The sequence below is a fragment of the Dreissena polymorpha genome, chromosome 1 (genome assembly GCF_020536995.1).
Source record: "Dreissena polymorpha isolate Duluth1 chromosome 1, UMN_Dpol_1.0, whole genome shotgun sequence".
In the NCBI taxonomy this organism is placed as follows: Eukaryota; Metazoa; Mollusca; class Bivalvia; order Myida; family Dreissenidae; genus Dreissena; species Dreissena polymorpha.
The window spans coordinates 5,755,627-5,771,719 of NC_068355.1; the positions used below are offsets into that span (position 1 = coordinate 5,755,627).

General features: G+C 37.3%; 1 protein-coding gene across 1 annotated transcript in view; it reads right to left on the reverse strand.

Moving 5' to 3' along the window:
• The window catches only part of LOC127869301 (GPI ethanolamine phosphate transferase 1-like), a 55,383-nt gene extending 52,581 nt beyond the window's left edge, over window positions 1-2,802 (reverse strand). The window contains exon 1 of the mRNA XM_052411755.1: window positions 2,622-2,802. The gene's annotated coding sequence lies outside the window, so the exon portion shown is untranslated. The remainder of the gene's footprint in view (window positions 1-2,621) is intronic.
• Between the last annotated feature and the right edge of the window lie 13,291 nt (window positions 2,803-16,093).

A 16,093-nucleotide genomic window follows, 5' to 3' on the forward strand; every position in this document is an offset into this window, starting at 1 on the left:
TGTAGGTAGTTGCTGTGCTGTTGTTGTTGTTGTTTTTTTTTGTGGGGGGAGGGGGGTTGCATTTGTAATGTTTTGTATTGTTACTCTTGCTATTTTTATCTAAGATCGTGATTGGGTATGGGAGATATTGGGTAATCGCTCAGTAAAATAACAACTAAATGAACGGGTCAATTGTCAGTATAGACACCGACAGCGGGTTAATCGTGGAAATCGCTATGGGCCAATATCAGAATCATGGTAAACGCTTTTCAAATTCTTAAGAAGTCATTTATTTTACACGATTTTTCACTTATCTCTTTTATCAGTATTGATCGCTATCGCTCAAACAATTCGTCTCGGGAAATATGATTGATGCCACAATTAATATTGTTAACAAATTAACATTACTGCGTGAAAGACGGATATCGTCCCTTAACATGCATGTCTTGGTGAATGTGGACATATTAACTAAAACTCTTAGCAAGTACATACACTAAAACACCTTGGTGCAAAATTAACAAACCACACACACTTCGCACATAATACACACATCATTAATTAGTAAACATATAAGCGATTAAAACATACTGCGAAAATATTAACAAGAGGGCCTGAAATGCCCAAAGTCGCTCATCTGAGATAACAAGATATTAATGGGACAAATCTTCTGACCAAGTTTCATGAAGATCGGAAAATAAATGTGGCCCCTATAGTGTTAACAAGGTTTTACTATAGCCATATAAGGAAAAATGCCCCGCCCCTGGCAGCCATGTTTTTCAACCAACCGGCATCATTTTTTAACTCGTCCAAGATATTATTGAGATGAATGTTCTGACCAAGTTTCATGAAGATTGGACAGTAAATGTGGCCTCTATAGTGTTAACAAGATTTTACTAGGAAAAAATGGAATAAGGAAAAATGCCCCGCCCCTTGGCAGCCATGTTTTTCAAGCAAACGTAACCATTTTCGAACTCATCATAGATATCATTGAGACCAATCTTCTGACCAAATTTCATGAAGATTGGACAAAAAAATGTGGCCTCTAGAGAGTTAACAAGGCAAATATTGACGCCGCACAACGGACGACGCACGGCGGACAAAAGGCGACCACAAAAGCTCACCATGAGCACGTTGTGCTCAGGTGAGCTAATAAACATTATACATTATGAACTAGCGTGTTCTCCCCGGGTTCGAATCCCGGTGTAGGCCAGCGTGCTATTGCAATAAGTTAACCCATTTAGGCGCAGTGGAGTCTCCCATCTTTCTAAATTGGATCAATTTATTTCCAAAATTATGGATGTCTAGTACATTTATTTCTATATTTAGAATATTTCTTACAGAAATTCCTTTAAGCAAACAGCGCAGACCTAGATGAGACGCCGCATCATGCATAAATGGGTTAAAACTATACAAAACATAATAGACTTTTTAGTAAAAATATGTAAAAATTTAATATGTTAATATGAAAAGTAAATTTCGAACGTCTTGTAAATCTTTATTGGAAATTAAACCTACCGATCTTCTACTACATGTATAATACTTTTAAATTATTTTCACGATGGTCATTTCAATTTTGTCTTTATTGAAATATGAACTTAATGTAATTTATGTTACTTTTCAAACCATAGCGGAAACAACAACAAAAGTAAGTCGAAATGATGCACTGTGGTGTGGTGCGTCTTTTACTCTAACATGTTTATTAATTCTAAAAATTTCCCATGTCAGGTTATTGTGAAAAACAGGTTATTATGAAAAACTGAGCTTGATTATATACACGAATAAATCAATTAATCAAAATCTATTGTCTATTGCAGTAACTTCACTTGGTTGTTAACACAATCCAGTACTAAGCTGATGAATGTGGCACTTAACAGCATCAACTGATATTGTTCATTTCTTTTTGACATGTTATTTCGCAATGTTTCGCAGATACGTTTACTTGATACAATGCGTGTGCGTTTTAAATATTCAGGGTATTTCTAGCCGTAGATTAAATAAACTTCACACGAATGTATATCTACGAAGGCGACCGAGGCTATCCAACTGCTGCACTTGCTTTCGTGTGAGCACTGTTTACCGTATTCGTCCAATTGTTCTTTATGTTTTATGTTTGAATGAAAGAAAGATTGAGAGAAAGGTTCCTATTGGGTTGTTCGTTCACCCTTTTCTTCCTTCCCCGCCAAATTCCTTCGTCTCTCACAACCCTTCAGAACTTACACAAGTTAGAAATCTAGTACTCTTTATATTACCTATAAAGAAGAGTTATGATTTATTATTATTAAATAATCGGACACTGTGGTAAGCTATTTTATATTATTCTTTATACTTTCTATTATTAATATATATGTATTGTTTTCCGCAGCGCGTCCCATTAAGTTTTATTGTGATATTGTTATGTATAAACTTTGTATTGTGTGTTTATGTTAGATTGTTTTTATATATTTCTAACTAGATGATATATCTTTATAGGCCCGTTTTATACGGATAAATATAAGTAAGAACCTACGCCAGGACTTAGTTGATCATATAAAACACCCCTGTGACACGGACATATCATAGATGGTTACCGGTAACTAGTTGTGTAAACAAATCGATTAACACCTTCATTTTGTACAGTGAATTCAAATAAAGAAATCATTTACCTGTCAGCAATAAATCCAAAACTTATAGGATCAACGGAACATGCTTACACGTGTTTAAGCCAAGATTGAGTGATAAATGCCAATTCATTCTATGTACGGCAACACTATACATGAAACATGATCTTAAGACCATTTATCAATAGCCATAAAGCACAGTGTTCGTCATGGTTAACTGGTTAGCCTCTCAACATATAGGAGCAGTAACTAGTGGATAGCATTTATCGAGTCACTCACTTATTTAACTCCCTTCAAAGTTCAATCGATCTATAACTGTTATGAATTGGAATCATACACAAGTTTCTGTTAAAGTTTAAGGAGAAATGCTTTTTAAAATCCTTAATTTTATATCTCAAATTTAGTGAACATAAACATTTTCGCACATAAATCTGATTTAACCCATGTATGCCTAGCGTCTAGAAAAATGGCCTTGGCAAACGAATGTCAGTTTTATAGGGGCCGGACAACAACTCTACCATGAAAAAACGGGGCCGGACAAAAACCCTCCCATGAAAAAACAGGGGCGGACAAAAGCCCTCCCGCGAAATCTGAGCCACGAGTTCAAGTACCAACGATTATTTATACATTTTTAATCCGAAATCAGTCATTTCCGAATGTCATTTCTAAGACAATTTAGTTACATGCAAACGCATTGTTAAATGTTAACAGAATTTCACTTTCATTTTTGCAAGGTTTTCAGGAAGTCACTGGGAAGCACGTTTTTTGACGATGCTGCGAAGCAGCTCGTCAAAGTTATCATATATATAAAGAAGTGAAACTCCAGCTGCTGGAGCAGTATTGAATTTTCATTAAAAACAATTAGTTGGTCCTTTATTTAAGGCAAGTGACCGATTGCCCAAACAGTACAAAACAGCACAATACAGCACAATACAAACCAACATAAACACAAAATATGAATAAAGCTGGGGTCACCGCCTTGGAACGGTCAATGCAAAGCATTGGGGGTTTAAACCTGGTTATAGAGCGCTCAACCTCACACTTGGCCCAGCAATATTCATAATACATTCAAGTGTAAATAAAATTTAACGTCATAGCATTGTAACTCAAATTAAACAATAATAAAAGGGAATTAAAACGCATTCAATTTAATTACTATTTAATTACTCAATTGCATTGAAGATACAAGAGTAACAGAATTACAACTTTTTGACGAACGATCAAATAAAACTATTAACAATTGTCAACTACATTCCTTCTTTATAGAAAAGATTTGAGAATGTAGAATCATAGAGTTAATATCTCAGATAATCATCGCGCAAATACAGGAAGAAGCAGCAATAATGGGTGTAAAAATTCCATATTACATAGCTTGGTTGTTTATGTGACTGCTAAACAAATTAAAAATAATTAAATCAAACAAGAAACGCCTATCAGAGAGAAAATATAATGCCATGAAAAAATTCTTCACAATGGCAACCTATGTAAAAGACCGAGTTAGTCTGATTGAGATAGCTCGATTTTTCTAATCGGCATACCTCGCTGATTTTCATTGATAAAGGTAAAGGAAGCCCAGCTATAAATAGGACAGCATATTCTGGGAAAAAGATTTAATAATAATTTAAAAACGTTAATTTTTAATCAGTTATATTCAATCCATTATATGTTTATAGATCAATGAGACAAGTATGCATTTTTTGTATTGTATTTGACATTTGTTGTGATTCTGTAAATAAATTGCGACTGAAAACGTGTATAATAAACGTTAAACGTGATCATGAGTGTGAAGATAACGAATTATTTTTAACCTGCCAATTGTAAACTTTTTTTTTTTGAATCAGAGTTTATTTACAGGTCCTACCGGCCTCTTCACGAGGTCTTTGAGGTTCGACCTGTAACCAATTGTAAACGTTATTGCGAGTATAGTATATATACAGCATAATAGCCGTACGACATCTATGACATTCGTGTCGCTCATCTCGCGGTGTTCGGACGTATTCTTCGCACCTCGGCATTTTCGTTTCGTTAGGTTAGGTCGTGAAATTAAGCGGATTATCTTGGAAATATTGGATTAATAAAATAAAATTGGATTAATAGTAAAATTAATTTGGAAATAATAAATCAAATTTAGGGTCTAATAAGATCTTCTATTTGAAGGCGAATAGTGGAGTTAAATAAAAACGTAATTAGCGTTAAAGTGCTTCAGTGCAAGAAGGAAAATTATCTAATTAATTAATGGGATATAATTAAATCTAAGTGTTTAATTTAAAAGCAAGTGCTCCAGTGTTAAAAGGAAAGGTGATATTTAAGTGATAATTGTGTGGATAAAATCGGTAGAATCAGGGAAAAAGAAGGGCTACGGAAAAGTAGTAAGTCTATAGCGTAGTACGCCAACCTTTTCTAAAAAAAAAAAAAAAAAAAAAAAAAAAAAAAAAAGAAAAAAAAAGTGACTTTAATATTATAAAATTCTTTCCTCGGTTTAGATTACCTGTGATCATTTTAATTGATAACAGCAAGACATAGTTTATATATCTTTGGTAATATCCTTTAAAAAAAGAACGCGAAAGATAGTAATCGATTAGTATTTTAATGTCTTTAATGTAATAGCACTGTGAAATTATCTGACATAAAGAATCTAGCCAATTTAACATTTAAAAGATAATCACGCCAATTTCAATAGTTTTTCATTAGAGTGTGCTTTTAAAGTTTAAACAAAAGAAAACAGTATAATACATGGTTTTATATCAATTCAATATTGTATTCAGTTAATCAGCATACAATAATTTTCCAAGAAAAGCTACTTGATAAGAAAATAAGATACAGAATAAGCGCTTTAAGTGTAATGAAAAAAGACCCTTTACAGTATAAAAACCTACGCTCATTAAGATTAGAGATCGCGTAACAATTAACACTTGCAATTTGCAATTGTCGCGAAAACAGGGACCCTCTGTTTACTACCAATTATCGGACTACCAATTAAGCGCCCAAAGACCCCTATTAGGCTAAGACCAATTAGAAGTAGATACCATTTACTATTCGACTACTCGCGAATCATTCATCAACCCGCTAATAACTGAAAATAAACTAACTAGAACGCGAAAACAGGGACCATCTATTTACTACTAATTACCGCTGTACTAAGTAACAGATCAAAAGGGCCCAATTTAGTTCTCAATTAAGACCTACTAGACTACTCGCGAAGTCCCTATCGAACCGCAAATAATTGATAGATAATTAACTACTCGCACGTAAAGAACAAAGAATTTTCCTCAATCAACTTAAATCCAAACACTGCGCGAGCGGCGAAATCGCAAACATAAGTACCCAATTGCTTCATTCCATTACATACAAACAGCTTAAGGAAAACAAGACTGAGATTTTACAAGGGAAATAATAATTAAGATAAACTTAAGAAAAACGACTACCGTACACGTATTTTTCTAAATCAAACCTTACCGCACTTCCTATCATTACTATGTCCGGGCCATTTAAGAAAGTTCTCAGGAGAATGAAGAGGTCGTTCTCCAGTAAGGAAACCTCAATGACGGAAACCCCTAAAATCAAGCGCGCAATGTTCCGCCCCGGGGACATCTCAATTGATTCCGAGTCTTGCGCTCCGTATTCAGCGACGCGTATTACCGATGACACCTCAATAACCCCAATCGTCCCTGTAACCGTGACTCCCCAGACAATTAATGACAATATGTCCAAAACCCCATCGACCACGAAGCAGACTACTCCCCCTGCCAACGGGCCATCATGCTCCCAAACCCATAAACAAGCCCCGGCAATATGGCTTACCTTTTGCCTTACCACTGTCGCGGTGATCTTCCCGCGAGAGAAGGCTAAGGCAATAGGGGAAGCCTTTATCAAACTGCTAGGATCTGAGAGAGTAAGACCCCTAAAAGAGTCCAAAGCTGGTCTCCTCTTCAAAATTAGGGACGACGCACTCAACCAAGCTAAACATTTCTCCTTTGATAGATTTGACTTCAAGCTAATTGCTCAAACTAAACTTGCAAGGGGTGTCATCCAGGTTCCCAAAAACGCGGATATAGACAAATTAAAAAACGATCTAAAAAACAAATCCAATGTAGAAGCAGTCCATAGTGGTCTTAAAAACAATGTCATTACGGTCACATTCAAGACGGAAAACGCCCCAACAAATATACTAGGCCACAATGTTAAGCCCGCGCTCCTAGCAACTCTTCGATGCTTTAAATGCCAGATGTTCGGCCATGCGTCCAATGTTTGTAACAATAACGCGAAGTGCCCACATTGCGCGGGGAATCATTCGCACGCATCGTGCAATACCAGGCACGCTAGGAAATGCGCAAACTGTGGCGGCGGGCACAGCGCGGCGTATAAGGGGTGTCCGATCTATCTCAAATACCAATCTACTATCAACAGCAAAAACTTAAAGGTTACCAATCAATACATCAATAACCTTCAAGCTATAAATAAGCGACCCAATCTTGCCCAAATAGCTAAACAGTTAGTTGGTAAATCTGAAACAGAAATTTTGTCCATACTCAAAAACAAATTCCCCGAAAATGAGGCGCAATATAATATTGAGCATACCACTCCTACTCCGCCCGAACAACCGGCATCAACATCAACCACAAATAATGTAGCCACAAACAATGTTGAACATACATTCCGCCATCAGCAACAACAACAGCATAAGCTACCCTCCAGCTCACAAACTTCAGATCACCCTAAAAAAATGCTCAATCCTATACCATCACCGCAACAAACAAGGCAACAACCTAGGCAACAACGCCATCATCAGCAACGACACAGGATATCCGACCACCCCGCGTATTCTCCCTTCAATATACATAGAAACCGGCTACGCATGGCCCGTAACAGCTCGACCCCGATCATGCGACATAGCCTCCGCAAAGGACACGCGATTGCACCGCCGCTTCCGGTCTTCTTTCGCCACGCGTACGGAATATATTAAGTTAATCCAGTAGCCTCAAGCCCGTACGTTAGGTCAATTTAACACACCAAACCCCAAATGTCTGCGACAGTTCATACTCATAATATAAACAGTCTTACAATTATGTCGTGGAACGCCCGAGGGGTTACTCATAACTCAAATGCAAAAATGTACGAGCTTCAAAATTATGTTAATAACAACGAAGTGCATGTAGTATGTCTCCAGGAAACGAACTACAAAAGTAATCACAGACAAGTTCATTTAAAAGGATATCAAGAACCTGTGCGAGGTGAACAAAGAGAAAAACTTATAGGCACTGGGGTAGCAATATATGTAAAATCGGGCCTTTCATTTACTAAAATAAACATTGATCAAGATTGCCCTATTGAATCGTGTGCCCTCACACTGTACTTGACTAAGCACCAATCATTCCGCATTCAATGCGTATATGCTCAAACTAAAGATAATACGTGTAAAAATTATGCAAAAATTTTCCATTCAGTTGAACATAGAAAGAATAATATTATTGTTGGCGATTTCAATCTAAAACACCCCTGCTGGAACCCCGAGGGTGATCCACGATGCGACGATAACTCTGAAAATCTCCTAAAATTAATTAACAATAACAGCATAAACTTCCTTAACGACGGTCAAATAACGAGATTGTCTGATCGCGAAGATCAACCCGACAGCGCGATCGATCTAGCTCTTACCTCAGCCCATCTTCAAGCTATAAGCGATTTCAATGTCATTGACGACTCGTTTGGAAGTGACCATCTTCCAATCATAATAAACATTAAGACAAGAATAGAGAATACCCTTCCGTCCACACAACACAAATGGAAAATACACAAAGCCACACCTGAACAATGGAACAACTTTAAAACTCAGTGTAATAATGAGTTCCTTCCTAATGTAGATAATACTGACACCAACTCTTACTTTAAATCCTATATAACAAAACTTAAAACTGCGCTTGATAACTCAATCCCTGTAAGCAAAACACCTAAAAAATTCAAACGGTCTGTACCATGGTGGAATCAAGAATGCACAGACGCCATTAAATATCGTGAAAAATGTAGGAGAAAATGTATCCGAATCAGAACCGGACCTAAGTATGACAAATATAGGGAAGCCCGCAAAAGTGCTAAACAAGTATTAAAAAAGGCAAAATTAGAAAGCTGGAACGAATTCTGTAATAATCTCTCACATAAAACAACTAGCAAAGATCTATGGGATCAAGTTAAGCGCATGCAAGGCAGACCCCCTACTAATACACCTATCTTTCGGGTTAACAACGAAGTTCTTGTATCTAACGCTGATAAAGCTTCTGCCCTGGTACAACATTATCAAAAAGTAAGCAGTGACGAAGGATACTCTGAAACGTTTATTGCAAAGAAAATAAAAACAAAAAATGAATTTCCTGTCTGGTTACAATCTCTTACCGAGGAAAAAACTCACAAGTACAATGCTCCTTTTAGCCTGTTCGAGCTCGAATCAGCTCTCCTTACATGCAAAAACGGCGCGCCGGGCGACGATTACATCCATTATAAGATACTTAAACAACTTCCACTCTCGGGGAAACAAGAATTACTTGCCCTTTATAATAAATCATGGTCTGAAGGTACTCTTCCTGATGAATGGCACGAGGCCACAATAGTTCCGATCCTTAAAATCAATAAGCCTAAAGACTCTCCAGCCTCATATCGGCCGATCTCTTTAACCTCTACGTTCACCAAACTAATGCAGAAAATGATAAAACCGAGACTCTGCGCGTATCTAGAAAAACATAACAAAATCTCAGAAGTCCAATCGGGCTGTAGATCTAACCACTCTTGCGAAGATCATTTAGTACGCCTTGAAGCTGATATTAAAAGAGCCCAAAATCTCGGTCAAACCGTAGCAGCCGTATTTTTAGACCTCACAGCCGCATTCGATAAACTATGGAACGAAAACGCCATTAAAACACTTAATACGTTAGGAATAGAGGGTAAAATGCTCAACTGGCTTGCAGCTTTTCTTACAACGCGTAAAATAAAAGTGAGACTGCATGACGCGACATCAGAATCAGTTGAGACTATAAACGGCTGTCCCCAAGGTAGTGTCCTATCTCCAATATTATTTTCCGTGACTATGAACACCCTAGACAGAGAAATTAAGGCACATAATTCACAAAATAACACTGATCTAATCAATTTATCACTTTTTGTAGACGATAGTGCAATATGGACCACATCTAAATCACCGAATCTAGCAATTACTAAAATCCAAAAAGCCCTAACTGCAATAGAAAACTGGAGCGCATCGTATGGCTTCCAAATAAATCCCACAAAAACCCAAGCAATCTTATTCCCTGCCAGTGCACAAAAAGTAGCGGCCAATGCACGTAAAGCAACTCGATCTAAGAAAACCCCTAACCCCCCACAACTTACTCTATGTGGTGCTCCTCTTCCGCTTCTTGACAACATTACTTTTTTGGGTATGACATTTGACAAATATTTAACATGGAAAGACCACATCCTTAAACTAGTTGTACGCTGCCAAAAGGACCTCAACTTTCTAAAATGCATCCAAAGAAACAACTGGGGTACGGATAAAAAAGCCCTTATGCGTATTTATAAAGCCACTATCTGGGCAAAAATAAACTACGGAAGCATTGCGTACAATTCAGCCAGTGAAACATTACTCAATAAATTACAAGTAATCCAAAATACGGCACTTAAAATTATAACTGGTACACGTAAATCTACAAGCACCGTTCTGCTGCACGCTGAATGTGGAATGATAGAACTGGGTCAACAAAGGCAAATTAACCAACTAAAATACCGCGCGCGCACGCCAGCTATGGGACCACACCTCCCAATTAACCTTAGGGTTACTGAAGACCCGGCCTACCAAAAAAGGAAAAAGAAGAGTGGTCTCCCGTACGCGCAGAACGTGCTCGAGCTAGGCAAATATTATGAGACTATTGACATTAAAACTCAGGAACCTACATACTTTAGCTTAAGAAATCTATCAAAACCAAATATTGACTTACATCTAACAACATTAATTAAAAAATCCGACCACGACCCAAACAGTGGCTCTATAGCTCAAAACTATGTAACAGATAAATATGTGGATTACACCCAGATTTTCACTGACGGTAGCAAAAATGAGGAACTTGAAATAGCAGGCGCGGCTTTTGTAGTGTATCAACCCAAAAATGTCATTATACATCAGTGCAAGGTAAAATACAATAAAGAACTGTCTATATTTGCTTGCGAACTAGCTATAATAAACAGCGCCATAAAGTGGCTTAATGAACTTGAAACCCACGAACGCCCAAACTACGCGATATTAACCGATTCTCTCAGCGCCTTACAAGCACTTAATGCAGGATCATCGAAAACGCGTCCCGACCTTATATGTGCAACATTAAAGGGAATCACAAAACTAGCAAACAACAATATCACTCTCCAATTCGTATGGATCCCGAGTCACGTAGGCATTCCGGGTAACGAACACGCTGACCAACTTGCCAGAATAGGTTCCCATGAAGGTCTACCCTCTGATTTAAAGCCTAGCGCGCGCGAACTAATTGCAATCATAAACCAAAAAGGGTATAATGAACAGGATCACAAATGGTCAATTTACTGCGCCGATCATAATTTACCGATATTAACCAACCCTAGCCATAAGATTAACATCTATAGCCCCATTAAAAGGGAGGACAGGGCTTACTCGCGCATGCGCCTAAGGGTGACTAGATTGCACGGCGACTATTACAAAACTGTCCTCTGCCCCCAGTGCAACATTCATAACACGTTTGAACATCTTTTCTTTATATGCCCTAAACACGCTGAACAGAGACTAGAACTAAGTGCAGGGGTAATAGCGGCATACAAAAACCCACTTATCATTAATCGCGACTCACTGTTGATGCCTCCAAGCGGAATCGCTCCTGTTGTGCGACTGCACGTGTTTAAATTTTTGCGCGACACGGGCTACGTAGATAAAATATAATATTCCGTTGGACTATTAGCGGTAGATAGAAATAACAACACATACCGTCAGTTATATACTGCTTCATTTATTCAAATTAATAATAGCAATCTTATGTACTAATGACGGGCGGGACTCGGACGATGGTCACTTCGGTGTGCACCATATGGCCACTCGTCTGGGCCCGAACTGAACCTAACCCTATTATCCCGGCCCTATAGGAAAATTAAAATAAATAAATAAATAAAAACTCAGATCAATAATGGCAACTTTATGTACTAATGACGGGTGGGTCTCGGACGATGGTCACTCCGGTGTTGTCCATATGGCCACTCGTCTGGGCCCGGCTCGAACTTATATACTATTATTAATTAATTTGGTTCTAAAACTGTACCGTAAAACAATCCATGATATATGTAATTTTAAAGATTCCAATTAATAATGACTTATGACAAGAGGAAAATTGCATCAACAAATAAATAGATATAGAAACACTGCATGTAATGTGCACGCCGAGAACCTATAATTGTATTTGGGGTCCAAATGTACTTTGGATTGGTAGTACATTACAATGCAGTGTCCAATAACACCTTGTTGACGTCAATACATAAATAAACAATACTATAAACAAGGCAAAGATGAGGGAGCTGTCTATAACGAACGTTCGCGGTTTCCTCGTCTGCGCTTTATGATATATAGGAAAATTACACCAATAAATAAATAGATAAAGACTAATAATACTAAAACGACGGAAGGGTACGTCCCCCCCCCCCCCAATACATATGTCACTTGGCCCCTTTCGACCACTATGGATAAGCTCTAAGCCTTCTTTTACAACCAAATAGCGCTCTAGGTAACAAAACCCAGGGTTCCGCGAGACCCTCGCTTTCCTTCTCTTAAGCTGTAATCAGCAACAACGACGAAGGTAGGGGACACAGACAACATACTTCCACGCAGGATCGGAAGACGCAGTAAGTGCGTACGTGGGCAAATTTACCCACAGTGCAACCCCTATAGGTGTAAATATTGTTGTAATTAAATGTGATTAGTTAACATTTTTCCCATATGTACAAGACTTAAACATGTTGAGTAGAGCGTGTCGGCTGGGCCAGAGGGCGCGCCTGAAGAGATATCTCTCGCCCGTGCACTCTGGCTCCGTTGACATGACATCAGTGCACTCTGGCCCCGTTGACATGACATACCCAACATGACAAAAATAAAAATAAAAAGAGAATGGTGACGGTATTTGTTGTTGTTGTTTCCCCTACTGTAGCGACGGTGATGTTTTCTTGTAGAGTAGTGTAAGTTTTTTCCTTGCATGCCTGTGCCTTGTTACGTTTGACGTTGAATTGTAAACCTTGTATTGCTAACCTGCACGTATTACCCTTGTCACTATGAGGATCAGATCGAATTAGAGGGATGGTCAGCATTAACATCCCAGATCTATTCCCTCCTGAACAAAATGCACTAATACATATAATAACCATCTGTGTAACCACTAGCAATATAAACAGGAAGAAGAACGTGCGCGCTCTCTCTCTCTCTCTCAAAAACAAAAAAAGGCGCGTGAAAATTGTCTCCCAAAGAAAGAAAGTGTAGAACCAGATATTGTCCTCCCTGTACCACCAACAACCAATCAGTCATCTCGGTCCAACCACACAAACGCAGCCCCTTTTCTACTATATTAAACTTCAAAACTATTCTGACCCTTGCAACACCATTAAACACCTGACAATATCCAACAGCACAACAGAGAGAGCCCATGTGAATTTACACCAAGACACAGGGCAATAGAGTAATATCTGTACTAATGTTTATGTACTAACAAGTCCTCCGCGAGGGACGTTAAACGGGGGTGCAGTGTATCGGTGCTGTACACCGGGCACTTAAAAGAACCAGGGGCGCCTCTGGAATCGGGGCGCCCTCTGTATCCCGCTCGAACCCCCACTAACACCTCTTGGGGCGGAGAGCACAAACACCACACACAAACTTTAAGGAATTAACATTAATGCCAATAAGGATAATGATACTCTAGAGATAATAGGAATACTACAAAAACCATTTTGATAAAAGGCAAACCACTACATAATCCATTAAAAAAAAAAAAAAAAAAAAAAAAAAAAAAGCATCTAGTCACATTAAGGTCTCATTGGCCATCGTGCTATGATGTATAATATGACCTTATTTTCTCCCCTGAAGGGTCACAGGGGCAGGTCGATACATCTGTAGTCGAGAAGACGCTGGACGACCTGTAAATAAATCTCAAATACACACACACGACATCTATGAAATTCGCTCTTTTGCGCGCTTTCTCATTTTGCATATTTAAGGGGTGTTGCGGCAGTTTATTTAACCGAGGATATATTTATAGCAACACTGATGCTATTATCACAACCCAATAATTTTGTTATCAGAATCATCACAAATTAATGACCGAGAAGGTTCATAATAGGTACTCAGTGGTTCGATCCCAGGTGCGGTTAACTTTTTTTAATTCTTTTTTTTCTTTTTTTTCTTTTTTTTTTCCCTGAGCTCTTTAGTCCTGTTGTTTACATTAATCAATTTAAAGTATTTAATCAGAAACTTTAAAGCATGCCGAAATCTGTCAACAAGTCCCTGTTACTGATGATTAAGGTCGAGTTTGATACTGTATGGTCTTATGTTTGTGATTAAATATTGTATTAGTGTTGTTGTTTTTTAGTAAGCCGTTGTGATCCCAATTAAGATTGTAAACTATATATAATTTTTTTCATATCTCTAACAGTCTATGTACCGGTACTTGGGTTTCGCCTAATTGCTGTATTGTATGAAATTTGACACAGACGGTAGGGATAGTTAAACAAAATAATCTCTGTTAAAAGTACGGTGACCCCCTTTTTTATTTTTGTTTTATGATAAAAATACGTAGATGAATATATTTAAGCAGTTTCGCAAAAAGTTATTAGATAGAACTTTTTTTTATTCCATTTTTGTGGTTAAAATAGTAAAAAATTGATGTTTTTTGGGGTGACATAAACATTTTAAAAATTAAATTACTTCAAATTTAACTTGTGTTCTCCATTTTTTTGGTTGTTTGTGGTTTAATTAAATGGTATATGACATATATTAGCTTATATAATATCTACATGTTGCCATTTTCATAGGTTATTAATCATTTTTATGCAATTAGAGATTTTTCAGTTTTAATGAAAAAGTACATGTTATATAATGGTGAATAAAATCAAAACAAGGCAGATGACCCTATGTTTTTATTTCATTTTTCATATAGTATTTGTATGTAGTACTTGAATAAAAATTTTGAGCAAAAGTTATTAGATGGAAAAAAATCAGCAAAACTGCAGCAACACCCCTTAATAATATTTCAAACAGAAATTACAGATCCACATCAGTGCACATACTATGTTTGATAATTCATTCGTTTCTTGGATATTGTTTGCTGTTTTAAACACATATTAGGTCATATCGCGGAGATTTTGTTAACCTTACCATGTGTTCATGGGCGAACTCATGTATTCAAGTGCTCTTACGATTATGTGCTCCTGCCTACTTTTCGGGAATCATCATGCCGTATTTAACGAACAAATTTACACGCCTAAGCTTTTTGAATTAGAGAAAATACAATAATCAAAAGAGAAAAATTATATGTTCATGCACATGGGCATGTGAAATGCCGTCGGTACACATACCATCATTAACTTATGAAAGGAAACAACGAAATATAAAGTTTGGTATGATATACATGTGAAATTAAAGAGCATGGTGTAATTAAAGAGCATGTCAAGTTTTGAATATATCTGCTGAAACGTAAAGTTATAATCCACAAACGTTTTACTGTAACTGTTTTTTAAAGATAAGTGGTACAGAAAATACACGTCGAATATCTTTTTAAAGATATTTCTTGTTATATTTGATCGAGAATGTAACCCGCCTCCCAGTTTCGCTGGTACTACTTCCCCGTACCCCCATTTTTTTTCGTACCCAAAATTGTTCGTATCCAATTTTTTTCGTACCCATTTTTTTTGTACCAAATATTGGTCTTACCCAATTTTTTTTTCCTACCCACAATTTTTTTCGTAACCAAATTTTTTGTCGTACCCATTTTTTGTCATAATTTTTGTACCTAAAATTTTCGTACCCATTTTTCTCGTATCCAAAATGTTCGTACCCACATACACAATTGTGGTGATGTAGATAAACTTAAATTGATGCTTTTATATCCATCCTTTTTAAAAGCATCGTCACACCAGTACTGTAAGTAGTTTGATTGCATGGATGCGCTTATGACGCTATTAAACGTTGCTCTGTATCGTATTGCATTCAATCTAAGTTTAAATTCACTTGTCTATAAATGGCCTCATTTTATGTTTTAATTGATGTTGTTATTATATTGGATTACGGATATGTATATGCACATCAGAAAAGCGGTATGTATACAGTTAATCGATATACATTTTTTCTTTCAATTTCACACCCATGGAAACACAATATACACAATAGGTATTTTTTTACAAGTGTTTAATTGCTTTCAAGGGAGGGCTTTTGTCCGCCTCCGTTTTTTCATGGGAGGGTTGTCGGCCCCCTATGAAAATGA